This window comes from Fundulus heteroclitus, chromosome 9 (assembly GCF_011125445.2).
Source record: "Fundulus heteroclitus isolate FHET01 chromosome 9, MU-UCD_Fhet_4.1, whole genome shotgun sequence".
NCBI lineage: Eukaryota > Metazoa > Chordata > Actinopteri > Cyprinodontiformes > Fundulidae > Fundulus > Fundulus heteroclitus.
The window spans coordinates 13,034,614-13,059,587 of NC_046369.1; positions in this window are offsets into that span (position 1 = coordinate 13,034,614).

A 24,974-nucleotide genomic window follows, 5' to 3' on the forward strand; every position below is an offset into this window, starting at 1 on the left:
GAGGTTATGCCTGTGTGGGTACAATTGGAAAAACTGGTTCTTCTGAAATGTTGTTATGACAGATATCACTGCACAAGGATCACCAGAAACAGGGAGGGGGGTTCCCTCCACAGGCACAAAAAAGAGATGATTGGGATTTTCATGCTTTTATTTTGTCTTGTTTAGGGTATTTTGTCTCATCAGGTGAGGTGAAACATGGATTATATTACTCATCTGGTATGGATTGTCTGAGAGGTTCATGTTTGTCTCTGGCTTAAGTGGCACAGAAGTGCTATTATTGTTTTTGTTCGACATGCTAGCATTCTGACTACAGCTCCAAAAATAACACAAAGACCATAATTATGGCTTCGTCTTAAGGCCCCCACCTCTCTCCACTCCCTCCTCCAATTATCTTTTAGAGCACCTGTGCCTATTTACGGGTGTGTATGGCTCTTCACGTGTACTACAGACGATATACGGCTTGTCAGTTCGTCAGATTTGTGCAGGAATGCAGCCTCTGATGTCAATAAGAACCGATTTGATTGTGAAGCGGTGACTTTATGGAAACTTCAGCTGACGACATGAAGTCAAGGCCCTCTCTAACAATAAAGAGTTTACTTATGGCGCCGCTGGTAATTCAGGTATTTGAGGTGCGGCACGAAAAATAAATTGTCGCCTCTCATGCCTCTTTTCTATTAGGACAGGGCCACGCCCAGGTACGCCTAGAGCCATGTAACAGTTATGTTAATACACATAGACGTTAATCCAACTATATCACTGACTTTTGATTAGATGTATACAATGAAAACCCAAAAATTATTTACTTAGCAGGCAGATTTAAATTTAAAGCAATCTTACCGATACGATTTTGACTATAAGCTATAAGTAATGTTAACACATTTTGTTCAAGTTGTTCATCTCTTTTCCTGTCAAAAGGAAAATGGTTTTGAATACAAACCTTCATGAAGTATGATTAATTTTGGAAGTAACTTTGTGAATATAGATGTTGTAGTTCACAAAAACACGTTGGATTTGACATTTCACCAACTTTGCCTCTTCTGGTTCTTCAAAATGTCCTTTACAACAACAAAAGTATTTGCTCACCCATCCAAATTATTGGATTCAGGTGTTCCAATTACTACCATGGCCACAGGTGTATAAAATCAAACACCTAGGCATGCAGACTGTTACAAACATTTGTGAAAGAATAGGTCGCTCTCAGGAGCTCAGTGAATTCCAGCGCGGAACTGTGACAGGATGCCACCTGTGCAACAAATCCAGTTGTGAAATGCCCTCGCTCCTAAATATTCCACAGTCAACTGTCAGCTGTATCATAAGGAAATGGAAGAGTTTGGGAACGACAACAACTCTCTGAATTAGCACCTGTTGTGCTATTACTCACTGTTTTAAGTTATTTAATGTTTCATAAATACTTCTCGATCTGTTAGGTATTGTCTGGTGAATATCAGCCCAAACAGCTGATATCAGGACAACAGTTGAAAGGAATGATTCAAGCACTGGCGTTATTTTAACAGCAAACTCTGCACACATATATAGAATAAATGAGTGACAACTCTTCAAGTTCAAGAATTTATTAACATATATAAAATGAGCATCCAGGGAACACCACTATATAATGCTGTTTATCTGAATTAACACTATATTTCAATCAACAAATCATCACTACTAGGCTAGTGAAGCTTAACTAAAACTACTAAGCACAATTAAGCTAAAAGAAGCTAAGGAACTATGTATACACAAAAGAAAGAAAAGGACAAATAAAAATAGTTGAAAATCCATCATCAGAATGATTCAGTGAATCCTGGTTCACCGCAGATCTAAGTTAGAGAACTGAAGTTCTTCTGAAATGAGCTTAAATTAGGTTAACTAAATTAGAACAACAATTGATATGTGTTTTAATCCATTCACAATGCAAATCCAGAGTTAAACAAAACATTATTTGAGAAAATAACATTTTAAATAATTATTTGCTCAATGAAAATCAGTAACCTTTAGGGCACTTGATTTTATTAATGCAATTCTCCTTCCGGGATGCTAGAGGGAGCCGTAGTGTTCGGTCGCATGTTAGATTAATCCTAAAGTTATGCAAAACACCATTAAATTGACATTAAGCTTCCATATTAACGAGGTAATATCACTCATAGCACTATCGAATGATGGCGGAGTGGAACAAAAACAAGCATTATGTTTAAAACAAACCGTAGTTGCGTTGACTCGTGGTAGCACTAATGTTATTTGGAAAGCTAACAGCATGTGTATAATATGTAATATGCTAGCGGACATTCGGCACTATTTTAAAATACTTTTCAGGTCAATTTCATTGTAATGAGAAGACCGGACAACACAAACATTAATATCCCATCGGTGTATAAAACCCGTATGGAAATAAAGTTAGTCATATAACTGTAAAAACACATAAGCAAAGCTTGGTTTCCATAATGCTAGCAGAAGTTAGCCTGTAGGCTCCAGGGCTTTTTACTAATGCAAGCCTTTAAACAAAACAGTAAAACCATTTCAAATAAACTATTTGGCTTTCCCTGCCTAACTCTCCCAAACCTCTGTGCACAGCTTAGAAAGATCATAAGCAGTCTGTTTCATGGCAGTCGTCTGTTCAGTTTCTGATGTTGAAAACCGGCAGGGATGTACTCAGCTTGGTGCTGTAAAAGTCTCAAATTTGGTTACAATTTGGTCTGAATCTTTGGATTGTGCAGTCAATCCATATGGCTTGACTGCACAACACCATGTAAAGTGACGGAGCGGGGTCAGCAGATGCTGAAGTGCATAGTCACAGTGCAAAGGTCGCCAACTTCCTGCAGAGTCATTCACTACACCTCCAAACTTTGTGTGGCCTTCAGATTAGCTCAAGAACAGTGTGCAGAGAGCTTCATGGAATGGGTTTACATGTTCTAGCAGTGTAAAGCACGTGGCCACTGGACTCCAGAGCAGTGGAAATCCGATGGATGAGTCTGGATTTGACAGTTGCCAGAAAAACTGTACTTATCTGATTGCATTGTGCCAAGTGTAAAGTTTGGTGGAAGGGGGATTAAGGTGTGGGGTTGTTTTTCATGAGCTGGGCTTGGCTCCTTAGCTCCTGTGAAAGGAACTCAGAATGCTTCAGCAAACAAAGACATTTTGGACAATTTCATGCTCCCAACTTTGTGGGAACAGTTTGGAGCTGGTCCCTTAACATGAGTGTGCACCAGGGCACAAAGCAATGTCCATAAAGACATGGATGGCAGAGTCGGGTGGGGATGAACTTGACTGGGCTGCACAGAGTCCTGACCTCAACACCTTTGGGATTATTTAGAGCGGAGACTAAGAGCCAGGCCTTCTTGTCCAACATCAGTATGTGATCTCAACAATGCACTTCTAGAAAAATGGTAAAAATTTCACTTAAACTCATTTGTTAGTCAAGGCAGTGTGAGAGAATACTTTTGGCAATATAGTGTAGTAACCATAACGCCTCAGTCTATGCAGAGGTATAAAAAAAATATAAATGTACTGTTTTAAATAATGTAAAATATATAATGTTATTCATTTTAATTTTACATTTTTGTGCAAATTCTGTTGGGGCTTTTGTTTTTAGTTCAGTCATTTGTTTTCTTTTAAAATGACTATGCTGGAACCTACTACATAAACGGATATGAAAAATATCCTTTCAACCTCGCGAGTCCTTCTTGTCAGGGTTTTGTTTACCGATGAACTCAGGACGCACACACACAGGACTAAAAGTTTGAGTCTTTATTGAAGGAAGTATGCTGGGTGGTGAGTGATGAAGACCGGAGGTTCAGGACTGCAGAAGGTCAGGGATGAATGTGATGGCAGGAGCTGACGGCCCGGAGACAGAGAGTCCACACTTGCTAGGTGCTGCTCGGCTAGCAAGCCTCATAGCACTCAGGTTAGCAGTTCATTGGAGACACCAGGGCACAGAGCTGAGCTTCACCAGGGCGGCTAGTCAGGTTAGCAGAACTTGAGAGACACCAGGGCACAGAGCTGAGCTTCTCCAGGGCGGCTAGTCAGGTTAGCAGAACTTGAGAGACACCAGGGCACAGAGCAGAGCCTTTCCAGGATGGCTAGTCCAGTTAGCAGTTCTCTGGAGACACCAGGACACAGAGCAGAACCTCTCCAGGAACAAACAGTGAACGAACAGTCTTTAGAGTGACTGGTAGGACTAACCTTAACAACAGGAGCAAAATAAAGCTTCCAAGGCAAAACGGAGACTGGCATGGAGAGGTGTGGAATGATGACGGCCCAGTGCTGAACTGAAGACAGAGGGAGGTTTAAATAGAGCACTAACAGGTGAAACAAGGGTCTGACTAATTAACTGGCAAATGATTATCAGGTGTGACTGACTGCTGAGGAGGTGAAGTGAAAATTGACAGAAAATAACTGATGACTGAAAACTAACAATAAATAAAGTCAAACCTAACCCAAAAGAGATGAATAAATGAAAATAACAGAAAAACAAAGCCAAACCAAAACTCAACCATGACACTTCTAATATATACCACTTTTTGGCAATTTAAACAACATAGCTGGACATTATTGAAAAATAATGAATAAACCAAATTTTATCCATTTTATTTGTTAATTATAACATCTTTCATGTGTTTTATGTATTTCTGTTTTGCTGTACATATCAGCACAGCATTTTTATCAGCTGTGCTGTTTTTAAAATACTCATAAATAAAGTTGGTTTGGCTGGTTCTGCTTGAATGGAATACAGTTGTCCCTCAGTGGGAACATTAACGTGTCTTAGTATCAAAGTAAAACGTGAATGAACCTGTGTAGATACACACAAAGGTAAAAATATAACACAATTGAAATAAGGGACTGTGCAGTAAGAGTACATTTGCAACATAAGAAACAAAATGTTACACAGATATCAGTTGTTTAAAATTGAATAATCAAAAAAATTAAACGTGTGTAACTGAGTAGGGTGATTATAAGAAATACGCAAAACGTGTATGCAGATTCATGTATAAAAAAGACCAACAGATTATGTACAAGTATGCAAAGACTGCACACAAAAAAATGGCAAAGAGGATAAACACTTTCTGAGATTGTTGGGAGCAGTGATGGTTATATAATCTAACAGCTGCTGTGAGGAAGGATCTGTGATAACCCTGCTTTGTGCATTGAGGTTGTAGCAGTCTGCAGAGGGAGATCAGCAGCATTGGGTAATTAAAATTAACATTTTGTTTTCACATTTTTAATGCACTTTGACAAATCTAATTAGGAAGACAACACTGAATATCTGACAATAAAACTTGCAAAATGCCAATTGCATGACCTTCAAAGCAGCTCCAAGTCCGAGGAGAAGAATTATAGCTAGAATACTGCAATGATTTATCAGGGGACAGATTGGGAAATATTAGGAGAATATTACTGGCGTTACTGGAGGTTGCCACCTTTTGGTGACGTCCCTCTCCCCAATTTTATCATGCATTTTAGACACTTTCACTCCAAACATTTTCACAACGCACATCCATGTAGGCCACGATATGGGGGGGGGGGTGGGGGGAAGACGTCTGGGGGGGGGGCTTATGTTGTGTGAGCCTCGCCCCGGGCGGCTCCCTTCACCCCCTCTCGCATTTAGACATTGAGGGTTCTTCTGGGTAGTTGCTTGGAGGGGGGGCGCTGGCACCAGCTCCCTTCCGGAGGGGGGGTGGGCTGTGCCGTGCACCCCCTTCGGTGCTCCCAGTTTTAAACACACCTGAGAACAACATGCAACAACACAACATCTGAGCGGGCGTAGGGAGGATCGGGGGTCTTTTGCACACCCCCGATCTCCGATCGCGGCACGGAGTCTGGGGCCTGGAGGAGGTGCGGGCCACTGGGTACGGGGTCTTGGCGGGGGGCTGTTGCGGCTGGCCGGCGGCTTACCGGATCTGGGGCTGACTCCTCTGCTCTCCCCAGGAAGGGATGGGGGGCAGGGGTGGCTAGGGTAAGGTCGGGGTGGGAGGGGGTTTATTAGGTATATAGTGGGTGATGGGGGGCTCTGGTCGGATGGCCCGTACGGGTCGTGTCGGCCCCCCCTCTTTGGGGGGCCTGGTCCGGGGGGCGCCTGGTCCGGGGGCGGGGCCGGGGGTCGGGCACAGGCAGTCGTATTGTTGAATTGTGGTGACCCCCCCCCCACACTTGGGTTTTTTGTATGTGAATGCTATATGAGAATGTGTGCAAAGCGTCCTTTTTTTTAATTTATTTTTTATTTTATTTATTTATTTTATTTTATTTATTTATTTATTTTTTTGGTGTCTGTGTGTGGCGAGTGGGGCACAAGGGAGGGATGGTGTGAATGAGTTTTTTTTATTTTTTTTCCAGGTTTGGGTTCGGTCCGCTCCCTCTCCCAAGATCATCTCAAGTCTCCGCTAGGTGCGGAGCCCATCCCCCCACGTCCTGCCCTCCTCCGCTGCGTTGGCGGGCGCCTTGACCCTCTGGCGCGTTGACGGTCCTCGGGTTTGGGGCGGGTTCCCGGGTGGGCGCCGGCCCATTCCCGGCGGTGGCTTCGCGGGGCCTGGCCCCCCGGGGGGCGGCCGGGGCCCCTGCCGCGGGGGCGGGGCGCCCCCGGGGCCTCTGGCCCCCAGGGCCCATGGCCAGGACCACTTCAGCGGGGCCGGCTGCCGGCGGAGCCCACGGGCTCGTCCCCGCGGCTCTTGGGGGCGTCGGCATTGCGGTGGCTGGGGGATTTCCTCGGGGTCGTCTCTCCTCTTTCCTCAGGGGGGGGTTGTACATTTCCTGTGAAGGCCCCTCTCGGGCGCACTGCTTTGGGGGCCCCTTTGGGAGTCCGGGGTTATGGGTCCCCTGACCCCTGCCTCTGTGCTCGGGGAAGGTGGGTCTTCGGTTCTCCACAATCACTATCAAGCCATTTCCTTCTGGATAATTTTCACCTAAACTAGTGCACTCTCACAATCTCCCACAGGTGCTGGGTCCCAGGTATTAAATGTTCACTTATATACAGAAAGGCTATAATTTATTTACTTTCTTTTACCTTTTTTTTTTAGGTATCACATTACACATGTCAGCTTAAATAATAATACATATGATTTAGCAATGGTATCAAGGTGTTACACGATTGTATCTGTTGCTTTATGTCTGTTGGAAAAAAAAAAAAAAAAAAAAAAAAAAGGAAATATTAGGAGAATATTAATATTGTTGTCAGGACCCATACCGGTTGTAGCCGTACAATCTAGGGGCCACAACAATGGAAAAAATTGAGCTGACTGAGCAGCTGGTAGACCTGCTGCCTGGGCGACCCAGAGTGGTATGTTTTCAGATTCAGGTGTTTTTTTATGATCTAATTGGCAAATAATTTTACATTGCTCTGGTTTTGATTAAGTGAGAAGAGATGACAATTTTGTTTCATTTCTGTGGTGGCTTTCTTTTTTGTGGACTATATTATAATGAATAATAGGTAGTAATAGTAATAATAGTAGGTTTAATGACCCGTAACTATGTAAACAAAAAGCATTGGCTGTCATGAAGGATCTGTGACAGAAATGGCATTTACAGCCCATCACTTTACAGCATGCTCCTAAAATCTGTTTTTAGGAAAGCAAATCGGAATCAGAATGGGCAGAGAACGAATATTGTTCTCTGTTGGACATTAGCTTAATAAGAAGACTGAATGAAATAACAAGTAACAAATAATAATAATAACAAATAATAAGCTACTGGATAACATAGCTGTTAACCAGGTGCAGCTTAGAATACAGATTAACTGCATCCTGCTATTGCAACTCTTTGTCAGTTTGCCTTTTTGCCCCTTCCAACTTAATGTTGTTTTGAGGATAGGAGGATGTTTTTTTTTTACACCTGGTAGTAAGGAGTTCCTACCAGGTGTAAACAACAAGTATCTGCTTGTTAATCCGGGTAGATTTGTGGTGCATCTGTCAGCTAAAACCGGAGTCTTAACTGGTGTAAGGAGCTGGGATGTAGACTGCTGAGTTCATGTATACTGTACTTTATTGTTCCCACAAACTTACCCGTACAACGTTTAGGCATGTTCCCCAAAAAAACAAAAACAGCCAGTCAGGCACACAATATCCACAGTTTTAGTGAATGCCAGCAAAATAAAAAACATATAACTAAACCTCTTAGCCAAAATCCTTGCGCTAGCAAAGTTTTTAATTTTCCAACCTTGTTTCCAGCAAGACAGGGATAGGCCTTTTCACCATCTGTCTTGAAATGTGATTAAAATTTATTTTTGACGTTTTCATCTTAGTCAAAACACATGAACATCTTTTATCAGCATTTGGCTTTTTTTGTTTCTGTTTATTTGCTGGAGTGTCATGAAAAAAGAAATGGCGGAAGAAAACCTTTAAGAGAACAAACTGAATGCAGAGGAAGACTTCAAGTCAGAATTTATGTTAAATCGTCAATCAAAATCTTCCCGGAGATATGACTGCACTAAGAGGCTTTATATATTTACAGATATAGGCCAGCAGTAGTACCAAACCAAAACGTCTTTCTGTTACTAAAGTTTCTCAGTAGAAAAATGCTACATTGTATAAAAATAGAATTCTGACACACGTTGTTTTCACCACATGCAATCTTAGGTCCTTGGAAGTGTCCTGTGTAAACGTTACCTGGAAGTAAATTTCTAGTAAACAGTAAAGATAAAGTTGGCTCTGGAGGAGAATGAGATATCAGAAGGTGTTTAGATACTTTATTGTAGATTTTTTCTTGGTGCCTGCAGCTTTCTAAAGATGGAGTGCTGAATAATCTGAAGATTAATGACGGAGGTAGTGATCTGAAATGTTTAAAGGGGCGATAAGTGAGAAATTTACTTTAAAATTAACCCAAATCATTCTCATTTGTCACCCGGGATGAAAGTAACATTCCCTATAAACAGTTAAACATTGTCTTAGTCAAGCTTCTCTCATTTCTAACCTCGAGGTACGGTGTGGAACTACTTTGGTGCAGTGTGAAGCCTGTGTTTACTTCCTGGTTCCAGAGTCAATCATATGACCATGGAAAAATACCTAAAGAAAAACATTACTTTATTCTTGAGACAAAGAATAATGTACCCTCTACTTTAAAACAGCATGTATTTACAAACTTTTATAAAGCTAACCAGAATACAGTTCAAATACTTACATTTTTGTATTTTATATATATATAAAACCTTTTAGGTCTTTCTCATTGAAAATGGTGGTTTCAAGTCTTTTGTGTCATGGCAAATCACTTGCAACACATCCAGCTAGTCGTAGATTCTTCTATGTATCATCACAGATAAAAGTAGTTCTAGTGCTACTAAAATAAGACATTTCTGAGAGCAGAAACTAAATATTTCTCTGTGTCATGTGAAGGTTAACAGTGTTATATAACACTGTATCATGTGGAAGTTAACCTTTTAAACATAGGTCAGTGAGAACTGAATGTTCGTGTCAAAAAGCTGATCCCAAGAATCACAGAAATATTTGGGGTGGTAAGTGTTCTTCACACGGAAGTTGCAGAAATGTGATCTAAATATGTGCAGCCAGCATTTTAGGGAAGCTTTAAACAAAATCTAGTAATGTATTGCCATAATCACAAAAAAACTAAAGTCTTCAAAAACACTAAAAGACAGATTTACTAAAATCCATTTTGCAATTGCGGAACATCACTGTTGCAAAGCTGTTAAAAAAGGTAATTTGCTCTATCAGATTGCACAATCTGAGGCACAGTCGGCAGATAGCACAACAAACAGTGTTGCATAGCAATAAGTCACTTTTCCCAAATTGGAAAGAGGCGAAGATAGGAATTGTTGCCCCTATTTAGATTATTATGTAAACCTCTGCCAGGGCAATTATTTTAAAACTTTCTTTAAAATATCTATTTAATTGCTGTTTGCAAAAACACAATCAGGTTAAAACATTTCCCGTCTCCTAAAAACCGGTCATCATAAAGTGAACTTTGCCAACTCTGGCTTTACATGTCATAAAATTTATAATCTATCTCCTTTTCCATAGATGAATGTAGACAAGGTAAAAACAGCAAACAAAAATAATGCCACATGTATATCAGTGCAAATTCATAAACTGTGTGAACATAACCTATGCTCATTGCATCTCTGCTAAGGCTTCCTTCAAAAATACAAGTTTTTCTATTTTTTATGTGATTTTGAACTTTTTTGTCAAAGCATCACAAATTAGTACATCACACATTTGTGTAGACAGTATATGTTTTGTAATATATAGATTTCTGACTTCAATGTTTTCATCATTTAAAGGGCGGCATCGTTTCACTGTCTGCGTCCATTCCTGTGTGTTTTGTTTTGCTCTGTTGTTTCTGAGCCAACTGAGTTTATGGTCAGAGGATTATATTAACATACAACAATAACCCGATGCAAAAAAAGGCCACTTACAAACACCTACTGCAAATGGTGGCCGTGTTTGCACAGTCTTGTAGTTACTGTTATTTGCTTTGTGAATTAAATGTGCAAATGGAGCTGTCTATTTGCACATTTGCAAATAGACATTTGCAAAAAGATGTCTGATACATGTAATGCCCCATTATGCTAATGCCACATGCCACACTCTGTGTTTTATGGTTGCAGGTCCAAACTTTTTAATGCTTGTTTTAAAGGGCATATTGTGCAAAAGACGCTCTGTGTTTTAGAGGCATTCATAATTCATGTTGTGGACAGAATTCTTTAAAGGGTACTTGACACGATGTTGAAACTATGCATAAATACTCAGCGTAAATTGATCTTATATCATTCACATCATTTGTTCTTTTTTAATCAAATGTTAACTAAATAAAAACAGTTGAATTGAATTAAAAGTTAGCTTTGTGCTATGCTAACAGGATATTCGGTGATACAGCCCCTTTTCAGGATACGATGTGAAGACGGTAATATCCAGTGTGCTGCTCATGTTAGCAAGCTGTCTGTCTTCGGTACTGTAATACACTGTGATAAATGCCAAAACGTTGCGTAGTCGCTGGATGTTCTGGTTACCCCAGTCAGCACATAGCCTGTTCTCATTCCCAAAGGATAAACATTTTCAAGATGGATGAAGCCAGTACAGAGAACAAAGGACAAATGGCTCCCCACTCCCTCTTCTGTACTCTTTTGCGATAATTTCACTACAGGCTGCTTTAAAGAGGGACCTGGCTTACAGGAGTCTTTCAGCTTTAATGAACATTACAAATGGGTTTTAAAAGCAGTTGCTATCCCCATGATTTTCCAACGAAAACCCACAGCTAGAGAGGATACCAGAACATCAAAACAGTGCAGAGAAGCTACAGTTTCAGGTCACCCAGAAAAGAGTAAGTGACTTTGTTTATCTGGTTGGGTGGGATGAATACTAATTAGCGGACAAGGGTGTACTGAAATATGGGACTACCGAGGATTTCCTCGGGGGTCCGGTGGGTTAGTAGATCAGTTGTTACTGTCAAGCTCGTGGAGGTACTGTCCCGTTTGGCCCCAGTAATGCCGTTGTTTTGTGGCGCCACCTGTCCTCAAAAGCGTTTTCTTCCTCTCCTCCGCTCCAAGTCATATCTGCTCAGCTCGCCGCGGCGGAGTGGACCTGTAAACACGAAAACAAGCACTACAGGGCCGGGGTTCAGTTTAGCTCTAGCGCCTCATGTCATCTCTCTGTCAACCACTGACGCTATAAGCAACATTTAAAAAGTCTCCATTAACTTTGAAGAAGGAGCAACAAAAGCAAGCTACGAAAAGTAAAGATGAAAGTGCAGCAACAAATTAGAAAATGTTTTACGTCTTTGCTGATCTTTTCCCTAGTTATGGGTCTTCAATAGAACCGGCTTCCTCTTCTTCATCACTTGATGTAGCTTCTTCATCCAGAACTGCAGATAAATTGCTCAATTCAATCACGACTTCATCCGTTTCAGTATACCCAGCCAGAGGTGTTTAAGTTGCTGTTTCCCCCAGTTACGTTACAAAATGGCGTTTGCCCCTATTACTACAAACGAATTCTGCAATGCGATGCAATTTTTAGTAGTGTGTCAGTTGAACCCGTGTAAAACGATTAAAAAAACAGAAGTTCTTCTTTCAAATAATGTCTTGGTTTTATCGTGTCATGGACCCTTTAGTTCCTATATGTTGAGATGTCAGTTGTTTGACAGGTGGGGAATCCAGCCTAAATACTGGATTGCTTATGGCATGATTGTGTGCTAATTTATTTTAAGGTGTAATAGAACAACGTGGAATTCTTAAGTAGAAGTGACAATAAGACATATAAACAGGGGTAACAACAATTAGAAAAATGAAGGCCCCCAGAGACAATCAGCTGAAACCACTCTCCAAACATATTGAACCAGTTTTTTTTTTCCCCTCTTGGATCATGAAGCAGTATAGCAAGATTTCTAAAACAGCGTCAAAAAGTCACTGTGAAGGAAACAGCAGCAGAGTCGCATCTTGGCACCAAATCTTTGTAGCAACCATTCCACACTATCATAATGCCAACCGCATGTTGGTTTGTTCATGCCAGGTAAAAACATTTTGTGTCCTGCCAACACAAATTTAAATGTGTGATATTTGCAGGGACCTTAAGTGAAATGGTTTTCTATGGTCAGATAGCACTAACACTGAGCTTTTTGGTAATAAACACTTAAGGTGGGTCTCATGGAAGAGAAAGGTTCTGTTTGTTGAGAGGCTACCTAAAGCCATTTTTAGCTTCAGGTAGTATGAAGGGGTGTCTTTGATTCTGTGGGTTGGTTTCTCTTTCAAAAGTCAGTGGTGCTTTGTGCATGCTGCCATGAACTCTAAAAAAGCACGAAATTTTAAATTTAAATATTTCCAAGTTTGTTGACGTAAAGCCATGTGACTGCTGTAATTTTTTAAATTTCTCTCATGTCTATTAAATATGAGTACAAGGGGTGTCTAAATGAGTGCGGAGGGCAGTGTTTACGGGGAATGTTATACTCCAAAAACAGCAGTAGATGATAAAAAAAACTTTTTCTGTTTTCTGTCCTGAGACATATTTGTTGTATCAGACTCATGCACAATATATTCCAGTATGTCCTGCTTTGAACAGAGACTTTTGATGTAACTGAAGGCAACTTTAAAGAGAAAAAGTAGACATGTTAGATTGCCTTTTATGTGCTTTGAGAACAGCCAGTACAGGAGATGAACCAACAATATTATCAGAGCTCCCATTCTCACCTCCCTCAGTACATTCAGTAGATCAGCTCCACCGGAGCAGTTCCTGCCACCTATCAGCTCCACTCATCACCTCTGTGTCTCGGCTTTAGCCAGGTTATCAAGCATGCAACAATAACGTGCCAATGTATGCGGGAATTTTCTACCAGTTCAGAAAGCTGGCACGCTCAGCGAGCCGCCTGACGTCACAGAGGAGGGGCTGTAGATCTGATCTAACTATAACTAACTGCATGGCATGGCATGACAACACCGTCTGCTAAACAGTCAATCAGATAGCGTCCCGAAGCTTCAAACGGGCTTCGTTCTGCCTCACTAGAAATGTGTTTGTCTCTTTAGAGAGTTTATCAAACGCCAACATCTTAAAAAAAATGTATTTTGTCGTCTTGATTTTGTGGAACAAAACATCAAGAGAAGGTCCTGGACACTTTCTCAGTTTGAAACAGGAGGGAAAAAAAAAGGAATTATTTTGGATATTATTAAAATGCTTTCAAATGTTATACACTATTTCTAATTACCACATTTTACCACATGCATGATCAGGCAAATCCTTATATTCAGAATATAAACAAGTGGAGTGACCGAGGATTACCACCACAAAATGAGATTATGACTGACAGTTTATTACATGTATTTACAATCACTTAAGTGGAAAATATTTATTTTCTTTAAACATTTACTTTTATCGTGTAGGGCAGACTGATTCTTGCTGCATTTACGAGATAAAGATCACAAAATAATTCATATTTCTGTTCTGAGTATGTTTGTACTTGTTGCTACAGGTGTGTTTTCATCATGACTATAGTCAACAAAGGCGTCACCTGTTTATTATTCTAATTGCGCTTTGTTCTTGTAATTGATAGGTGCAGGTTTTCTATAGAAGAGTACGGATGTTCGACCTGCAAAATATTTTTTTAAACAACCATCCCTCTTTTGTACTTTTCTTTTAAATAAAGGATCTCTGAAATGGTTTTTGTTTCATAGCGCACATGGCACATTTGATTATTAATACTTCAGTAAGCCCGAGCTGAATCATCTTGACAGCTGTCACAGTTATGTAATATGGAAAATGTTATTAATGTTATTATATTAATACATTGGGTGTAGGTTAGTTATAAAGTGATAGTATAGTATTGGTTGGAATGTGTAGGGTTGTGTGGAGGTGTGCTTAGCAATGACTATATGCTGTAAAATGCGGCCAGACGGGCCTCAGGTGGAGAAACATTGAGAAATCCTTATTGAGGAATGAAGCTTAAAGCTGGATTCAGAGCCTGAGTTACTTCAGAGAGAATAAATTAGCCTGGCCAGCCAGACAGGCCTACACCATGTGTGTTCAATGCACAGCTTGTCAGTCTTGGCAGGCCTAGACTCTCCAGCCAAAACTTACCGGACCTATCAAAACTTTGAAGGTGGGAGTTTACGATGCATTACTCTTAGCGGCAGAATTACCCATAATGCAGCACCACATTTCTGTAACCATAACAGTCAAGATGGCATTCACAACTTATTATATTACGCCTTTTATTATGTCCCGAATGAGCTGGATAAATCTTTAAAACCTCAACAACTGGCTGCTCTAAGGGCTAAAACAAAGTGTGTTGCTTGGAGTTTGCGTCACATCTGTAGTTATCTGATTGGTTCTAACCTGTTTCCGCAGACCCTGTTAGTCCCGCCCAGCTTCCGCCTTTGAAATCGGCCTCTAACCGCTGCTTTCCAGAATGAAACGGCGTGTTTATGGTATAAGTCAGTCTGGCTGGCCAGGCTTGGAATAAATAGCTTTGTTTGGCTTGTAACTTTTACATAAGACCATTGTTTATATGACTACTGATATAATCAAGTGCAAAGTTCATCTGGGCTCTGTTTTTGGACAACTTTTATTTATTAGCTACATGCTCCCCTTAACTCGGATTGAACACCTGTATTACAACACTTCTTACTGTATCCGCGCCGATGGCACAGTATCACATATCTGCATCACCAGAGGATTATAGTGTCCCGCAATCATTAAAGCAGCACCGTGTTACTTTTAGCACTAGATCTATAACTTCCAGGTGTAGCTCCCTTGAAGCCCACTGGCAACATTGCACTGTTGCAAAATTAAACAGTCTCCCTCAGTGTTTTGGAATCTGATAGCAGACCACTTTAGACCAGAAGTCACTAAGTTACTTCTAAAGACGAAGCCTCATTCACCCCTCTAGATTAAGTCCTACATCAGAGAACCAAACATTCTCTGATTAGTAAGTAAGTCTGATCAGGTAAGTATCACATTTGTATTGTTTTGTTATTTCAGAATTCTGACTGCTGTAACAACCATTCAGCAACAAATCCTACCCTCTCAAGTTACGTAGGCAAGTTTTTGAGAAGGGCAGCCTGCACGGAGCTTCGATTTGTGTTGTATATTAACCTGGAAAATTATTTAATATATGCCAAATCAAGCTAATACTTAGGTCAAAGTTAACACCATGCTGCTTTAAGTAAGTTTGTCCAGAAAAGTGGGCCAGAATTTTATTCTGTTATAATTTTGGTCCCAGAATTAAGTTTAGAGATCAGCATTTAACTAGGTTTAATAAGTTTTCTCCTAAAAACTATGAAAGACTTTTATTAAAACAAAAAACAATCAGGCTGGTGTAACACAGGATACTCACCACAGGTTCATACGCCAACTTGAAGGGTGGGTGGGGGATTCGCAGAGATAGCTTAAAGGTAGAAAATTCCTCACTCTTCCATTCTTTTAATAATTATAACAAAAAAAATTGTGCCATTTTTGTCTAGTCTTACATAAAGCTGGACTCAAAAACATAGTTGGGTGCCTTCCTAAAACAGTTCTTCTATTGGACGTGTTTCAAAAATGTTTAAATCGTAATTTAAATTACATAATTTTTCCTTTGACGTTTAAGTTAATACCGAAAGCAGGAGCTTTGTTGTGATGTGGGAAAAAAATGGCACGTCAGCAACTGGTGACAACAGTGATTCATGAATTCCTAAGATTACATGTTTGCCCGTCTCAAGTTTCATTTTACATATAGTCAAGAAAAGGCCTCTTTCTGCGAAAAGCTTACAATTTTTGTTTGCCAGAAATAAAATAATTAATTCTGACAAATGCAGTAGTTCTTTGCCGTGTGCTTTTTTTAGGCAAAACTTTGAAAAGAAAACAATAGCTACGTCTACATGGTCATGAGTAAAGAGAATAAAAGGGCCGATCGGAATAAAAATGCATCATGTAAACACGCCAATTAGGACATTGTGATCAGATTAAGCTCAATCGGAATTACATTGTATTCTGAACAAGACAGGTGGATCGACAATCTGATCGGCATGCATGTAAACGCTTGTCAGGATGAAGTTATTCTGAATGTGGCAAACTGACCTCAGTGTGCATGTGCATCACATGTCAACGTGACGTATTTTCGCTTTAAGTGGCTAGACGCTATGTCGGGAACCAAATCTGTCTGTGCTCCCACTGCAACCTTTCTATTAGAAACATTAAAGTGGCTCAAAATGATTAGTTATTCAGTAACGTCTCAACTTTTATTAGAATCTCGTCCAAGCCCATCCTGAGCGCTCGGAAGACAAATTAAGTTGTACACTACTGCTTTGTTTGACGGAAGGACTTCTCCTTCTGTGTTATTTTAGGGAAATTTGATAACTGCACATGTCAGTGGTTCTATTCTGAATAAAGCCAGGGGTATATAAACACACAAAATTATCGGATTAATTGACTGTGTGCCCATATAAACTGAGCAATCCAAATATGTTCTTGTTTTTGAGTCTGAATACATTTCAATCAGACCATGAAAGTTCGTGCATGTAAACATCACGAGTGTAACCTGTTTCTGTTAAATGTTACAAATCCAGAAAGAAAAGTTTAGAGCTCATCCACAACTGCTGCATGCTGTCCTGATGCCTCAGAACGTGCCACAATTATTTGATATTATTTGATCAATTATAGAAACTGTGAAGCAGCTGAATTGAGTTTTTTATTATTATTTTGATAATGGACAGTAGTTCTAATTGCTATAATCCAACGTACAAGACCAGACCCAATTATGTTTCAAAGTCAAATACATTTCATGAAATGACTCCAAACTAATCTTTCCAAAACAAATTAATTTAGGAAACTCCCATTTTCTGCCAAGTTTTTAGGTGCGTGAGAAATTTTTACACTTGATTTAATGAGCTGTAGTCTCGGATCAGATAAGCTTTTATCAGATCAGCGCTCGAGTCATTCTGAATAAACATCCAAGATAATCTGAGAGCGTGTTCTTGTCTGTGCGCGTCTTTGTGTGCGCAAACACACACCGACATCAGCGCGCTCGGTAGACGTGGCTGCCTGTTTATATAGGACGGATCTCAGAACAGGAGCTCAGGTTCAAACACAAGCAGGGCATTAAATTTAAACTGGCAGATTGCTGCAGGGCACCCAGGACTGTGAATGACAGCCTGCGGATTCACCTGAGCCTCTCTCTCAGGTGGGAGAGATTTGCCATCGTCTTGGCCCAGTGTTTTCTGCACAGACTTACACGTTGCCTCCGCGTCACAGCTCAGAGTGTGTGCTAATCCTGTAGGTATTTGCACAATGTTTTTCTAAAAGGGCAAATATCTTTAAGCTTTTCAGTCAAGATTTACTATAGAGTTCCCAGGTGATTGGCAGGTAATTTTGTGCTAAAACAGTCCATCGTCTTTCTTGACGTCCTGGAGACAAGATAGGCATGGAACGCTGTGTTTAGTTGATTTTTTTCCCCCCCGTTATTTGTTGAAAAATCACTGGAAAGCCTGTTTATTTGCACCTAGATACTCTCATATTTGCAAGGAAGATACATTTGTAGTTTAAGCAGGAGGGTTCAGTTTGTACAATGATGTGGGGCAGTGGTTTCCTCTCTTGAAAAACAAGGCTTGTCATTATGGAGGCAATGTTAATACAGAGGGGGGCTGTTTCGGTTGTTCTTTGCAAGAGCTTTGGTGAGATGGGAGCAGGTCAGGGTGTTCTTTACCTGCTCTCTGAGGAACTTGGTAGTGGTGCTGACCCTTAATTCTTGATGATGAGAGGTGTGTGACTGGGCTGACTCCACCTGAAGTCAATGAGGATCCCGCTGGTCTTTTTAACCTGCAGGATGAGGTTGATGGTTTTGTACCAGTCCACCAAAGGTTTCAGCTCTTCCCTTTAGGGGGTCTTGTCATCATCAGCTGTAAAGTTGTTGTTGACATTTTGATTGAATGACGCAGCATCACTTTGTTCCTAACACACTACCCAATCCATATCGGTGTAGATATCAAGAATAATGCATTTCTCAAACCCCCAGTCAGTTTTGGCAGATGGCTGTTCACACTGAGTCTGGTTGTGCTGGAGGTCTTTCATCCTGTTAAAAGGGGAGTTTTCCTCTCCACCGTCGCTTCATGCATGCTCAGTATGAGGGATTGCTGCAAAGCCATCGACAATGCAGACGACTGTCCACTGTGGCTCTACGCTCTGTCATGAGGAGTGAATGCTGCTTGTCAAGACTCTATGCAATCTGCTGGGTTTCTTTAGATAGGAACGATTTGACCAATCTGTCTGGAGGATTTGATTGAATTTGACATTGTAAAGTGCCTTGAGATGACATGTGTTAACTGGCGCTATATAAATAAAATTGAATTGAAAAATTTCATTGAATACATTTTTTCCCTAAGAGGGGATATGAATTTTTTTCACTGTGTTCCTTTAATTTACTTTGAGCAGTAGATATTGTGGTTATGAATATCATGCTGATGAAAGTCTTTTTTTTGTTGTTGCAGAGGCTCTGTGACGTGCAAAATAGTCATGAACGGTTAATTCTAAAAAACATTTCTCTAATGTTTGGGAAATGTATTGTTGTTTCAAAGAGAACTGATGTATCTGATCAATTCACGGTTATAGTTTAGTGTGACTGTCTGGGTATTTGTGTTCTCAAAACCTTGATTATCTTGTGATAAAGAAAGTTCAGGAACACCTGCCCAAATACCGGTTACTTTGGTACATACCAAAAGTAGTTTGTGTGCTCATGTGCATAAGTCTGCTGAAGAGATGTGAAGATTAGATAACTTCAGCGTAAGCATGGTAGTAGAGGGTGAGTCGCACGCCATCAGCTCCTTTAACCTTCAACATATTTTCTTTTACTTTCATTTATTTTTCTGCATGCGTTAATACACTAGAGCAGAAGTGGTACAGTGTGTATGTATGGTTCACATAGGAGTGTGTGTTTTTCTGTCTGTGTGTGTGTTAATATGCGATGTCTAGTATGAGAAACACAGCAGGGGTTTTGCTTTGTTACTCTGTAAAGTAAGGAAGGGAAAAAAACAAGTGCAGGGGGGAGGGGGGGCAGAGGATAAGCTGTGATAACAAACTACATTCGCTTCAAAAGTACCAAGACGGCACACAGCTTGAACCTCAGCCTTTTTTTTCCTTTGGGAGTCTCTCATCTATGAGAGCAAAAAGCTGCAGATCATTTCCTGTTACAATACAGGATGGAGTTATTGTTCAGCTTCCAGTTGGATTGCTAAATGTCCTATTTGAACTTTACACACTTTAACCCATTTTAGAGGGCACTTTTAAGCCAGACCTCTGCCATCTCCTTGCTATATCAGGGTGAGTAATGAAGAAGCTGTAGCCAGATTGGGGAACAAACAGCACTATGAAGACCAAGGAGCACTGCAGACAGATACAATTGTCAAAGTAAGATGGACGGTTAGGTTATGAAACAATATCCTAAGCTCTGAACTTCTCATAAAGCATTGTTTAATGCACCACATGGTAAATGGAAAGAGTATTGCACCGGACTCTTTCGCTAATAAGAGCTCATATCTTAATGGGAAAAACTGCAAGCATACCCAAAACATGGCTGTTTAGCAGACTGCTGTAACAAAGAGCGTGCAAAACTGGCAGCTGCATACCCCAAGAAAGTTGCTGCTGTAATTGCAGCGAAAATTGGTTCTATGAAGCGTTGAATGTATGCTATACTTTTCCTGATGCGTATTTGTGAAGAAATGTTAGAAAACCTTGTGTAAGGTTTTCCCTAACCTTCACAATTGTGGCTTCTTTGTGTTGGAAATATTCCATAACATCCTAAAAAAACACGCACAAACTTTTGTGGTTGTAATTTGACAAAACCATTAGATCATAATGGATCCAGCCTAAGTTTTAATTGAAACAAGTCAGACACATTTTATTGCCCTGTTGACCTTTCTGCATTTGCTGCTATTAGAGCCTAGAGTACATTTATGGAGTTTTTTTTTTAACATTTAAAGTAGTAAATAGCTCTGCATCAGGCCCAGTGATACACCTGTATGTGTTTTGCACTGACTAAATATGGATGGTGGTCTGTTGGTACTAGGCAGTGTTTTTAAGTCAAAATCAGATATATTTTTGCATGCGCCTGCCGTCGTCTTGTTGCCGCTTTGGTCCTTCACTGCAAACCATGACATAATTAAACTTTGTATCTGTCTGTGGGTAAATTAAATCCAGTTAAATGGCTCACTTCAACCTTTGCTAAAAGCTAAATAAAATTAGTTTTTATCTTCACATGGTGTGATTTTTCAGCCACCACATCGATCAGGGATGATCTTTGGTTACCTTCAGATTCGAGGTCACCAGCCAGATTGGAAGCCATAGGATCAAACTTTGTTCCCATCATTCTCTAGCCTTTAAACCAAAACAACAACTACGCTGCATAGTGATGTCTTTTGACCACAATCCTAAAAGAAAATAACTTTTTGTGAAATAGAATTTCACATCGTTTTACCAATTACTGTGATGCTTTCTCTGTGAAATTAAGAAGTTAACTTTATTTACTTTTTTTGTTTAAACGTTAATTCTCCACTTTCAGTATTAACACATTTCACAGTAACTCTAACAGCTATTGACTCTCCTACTGTCACAGTATATCACTTAGTAGAATAATTTCATTTGTTTTTATCCATTGAGGAGAACTCTGCAACCTGTGTGCCATATTTGCAAAGTCTGGAATGTCCTGAGAGAGAGAAGAAAATCAAAGACGAGGCTCACTGTTTCACATTCCTTGAGAGTAGCCTCCCTTGGGAGTGGAGGGTAATAGCACAGGTGAGAATGTGTCTAGGTGTTGTTACATACACAAGTTGTTCCAGACATTTACGCACGTATACCTGTTCTTCGCAGTTGGGCGGTCAGAAGAGTGCTATAATTTGTTAGGCTGGAAGGAATTTTGACACAACGCCCTCAATGCCCTTTTTCACGATTGACTTTTTTTTTTTAGCATACCATATAAATGCCATATGAATTCTTGCATTCAAAGATTTTGTAAACAACATTAAAAATAAGTCCTGACTGGTATTTCTAAGACATCTAGCTGCATATTCACTGATAAGTTTTTTTCTTTGTTAAGCTGTCTGGTAGGAAAATACTTTTATTATTGAAAATAGTTTTCCTTTGTAGCACTAGTGGCTATTTTTTTTTACAAAGTAAGGTGACAGGAAAGGGGGTTTGAGAGAAGGGCAAAGACATGTGGGAAAGGACCACAGGGTTAGTCACGTTGAGGACTAAGGCCTCCATACATGGGTCATGTACACTACCCCTTTGCCATAGGAGCGCACCAGAAAATGCTTCTTTGTTTACTTAAATTCCTTACACAGCCATCTAACTAAACTCATCTATACTGGCAGCAGTTTACCTGAAATGAGTAATCAGCACATTCTGACTGAGCTCTGAGGGCTTTTATTGAAAGATACATATATATTAAAAAATAGCTGAAAATGTCATCGAACGTTATGCTTTTGATGTAAATAAGAGGTAAAATCTTGAAGTATAACAGGAGAACAGAACAAACACGCACATATGCTTTTGTTGGTGTCAAACAAATAAAATTCTTGCGAACAATGTAATTTGCTGTGTCTTCCATCTCTTCTTCTCAGAGGCACTAACTTTTTTTCTCTCTTTTTTCAGTGATGTCTTCCCTGTTACCTAATGTAAGAGGTTACAGTTAGACAGACATTAGCTGTTAGCACATCTGGCTCCTACTGGGCTGCCTGCGTGAACCTGACTTTGCGTGGGTCTATTTCAGCCACATAGTTGGTCCAACACAGAGCAACTCTTATTATCATTGACTATATATCTTTTTTGTAGATTGAAGGTCTATAATGACCCTTTCTCATATGTCTAACGAGAAAAAAAGTATCCTTGTATCGTCAAGCTCTTTGAGATCCTTTGAATATTGTTTTGTAGTTCTACCTTGAAACAGGCAAAAACGAATAAGAACTTTGGAAATTTGGATTTTTGAAATGAAACACTAATGATGATTCATCACTTCAAATTTGGTGTGTTCCTAAGATCCAGGGATGTCCACCTCTGATCTGGAGCAACATGCCAAACCTTGGCTCAACGCTCACTTCCGCTAGCTACAGAAAATGATGTAAGATTCCTAAAACCTAACAACTTTAACGCTAACTTTTAAAATTCTGCTACAGTGTGTTTCTTTAAGCTGTCTGTTGAGAGGCTGCTAAATCTTTTGTGTTCCCCTCCGACACTTCCAAGGCTGCACTCAATCAAACAGTGGGGTCAGTCAAGTGACAAGGCTAAAAGTCAGCAGTGTATGATGATCAGTGTCCTCAGGGAACAAACTGTGACCCATTTGAACCCTGACTGCTCACTGGATACCAGTATTAGGCAACAAATAACCCAAACATGCCCTTAAAAGAACACACAACCCGGTAGACACACACATAATAGTGTAAGAGGTCTGCATCAACCTCTCAGAGGTTGTTTGGCCCAGACCTCTATATCAGTAAACAGTGTTTTCAACTAAAAGTATGAACGATGAAGTTTACTCTCATGGAGCGTGCTCTTTTAAGCTCCACAATTTCAATGCATATTTATCTAACAGGAGAAGAAACATAGACACACACTGAAACACCCTCCGAATGACTCAGCTGTGCACAGATTGCCTCTCATCTCTGTCAATGGAAGTTTTTTTTTTTTCTTCAGTGCAATGTTTTGGGTCCTTTAAAGTAAACTAATCTTTAAGCAAATACCACAGGCTGTTTCTTATGTCGGCTCATAATAGAAAGTCTTAATATATCTGAATGAGAGCAAACAGACTCAATAAGAAGCTAGCTGGAAAGTTTGGGATCAAAGCTTTGGGGCACAAAGGCTGAGATTTAGCATGTTAGAGTGCTCGTCACTCTTTCACATCCAACGATTGTTCCCTGTGTTTCTCTCTTCAAGTTCTCTGAATTCCTGCTCTGTGTAAAACGCTTATTGTTATCCGCGGGTTTTACCGACACAAGCCGTGTTCTTTAACATCTCCACTCTGCCTTTCAGGCACCCCTCCTTTGAATGGGAAGATTAAAAAAAAAATGGAGAGCCGGGGAGCATCAAACAGGCGAACATTGCGGGTTCGTGTTTTTGCAGGGGAGTTATTGTTGGAGGGTTTGACTGGGGTGTAGTGTATCCACGCAGCTTGCAAACACCTCTTTTTTTGTGGTTGTGTTTTAAGTGGTTGTTTGGCCCAGTTGTTATGTATACTGGGTGTGCTCCAGGTGTATTTGTACAAGATGCAGAGTTTCTGTGTGCACAAGCTGCTTCTCTCCTTGTCTCGTCCTTTTTTTTCTTCTTCTCAAAGCTGTTTGATGATTTTGGCATCACAGTGTATCATCATCCTGATGTAGAGCCACTGAGCAACTCGCAGTTTGAGTTGATTTGGTTTCCAAGGCAGCTGCTTTGGAGTTATCACCTCCCATATTTAAGAGTTTTATAGATGTAGGGCCAAGGTCTATAATTTGATATCGACTCATTAAAGGCAGTTACTTTCTACTCATAGTATGTGATGGGCAACTTTTGTATTCTGAAACCTTGTTGTTCTAGCTTAGTCACAGGATATGTGAGGAAAATCATTCAACGGGATGTTTGTGAAACACACCTATTCAGGTGAAATACGTTACAAAAGCATTCATTGTCCTTTGATATTTTGTCACAATATAACCACAAATTTCAGTGTATCTAACTGGGATCTTGCCTCATAGGCCATCACAAAATCCGGTGTAATTGTGAACTGGAACGAGAATTATACTTGAAAAAATAATCTATAAAGACTGCCGTGCATTTGTATTCAGTCCCCCTGACTCAAAACTTTGTTAAATGAACTTTGGCTGTAATTATAGCTGCAAGTCTCAAGCTTTGTACGTTACCAGACGTTTTTGCCATTTCTTCTTTGAAAAATAATTCAAGCTCAGAATAGATGGAGAGAATCTGTGAATATGAATTCAGTCTTTCACAGATCTTCAATTGGATTTGCGTCTGGAATTTGATTGGGCCATTCTAACACATCAATGTGCTTTTATCTAAGCCTTTCAATTATGGCTCTGGCTATAGATTTAGGGTTGTTATCTATCTTCAATGTGAACCTCCATCCCAGTTTCAAGTCTTTTGCAGCCCCTAATAGTTTTTTTTCAGGGTTGCTCTGTTTTTAGCTTCGCGCTTCACATAGCATTCTATATGTTGGCAAAAACGTGTTTCCAGCTTGCAACAAGCTGAAAACACTTCTTCTTATCGCTTTCTGTTAAAGGGACCTAGTCATGTACTATGACTTTGTGAAATTCTACTCCAGTAGCTCACTCTGTTGGCATACAAAGATTTTCCGATTAAATCGTTGTACCCAGTTGGCTTATTATATTTTATTCTTGTTTTTTACTCATTGTTTTTGCTCCATTTGTGGGTAAATGACGGGCTTTTGTGTATATTTATCATAACAAGACCATGTGACTAGAAGTATAATAATGCACATGAGTAAACAACGAGAAGCAATGCAGCCGAGCACGTCAGCAATGTCCAGGAGAGTTGCGAAAAGAAAGGGTAAGTAACCCTAACCCTGGTGATTGCTTTGGTCTT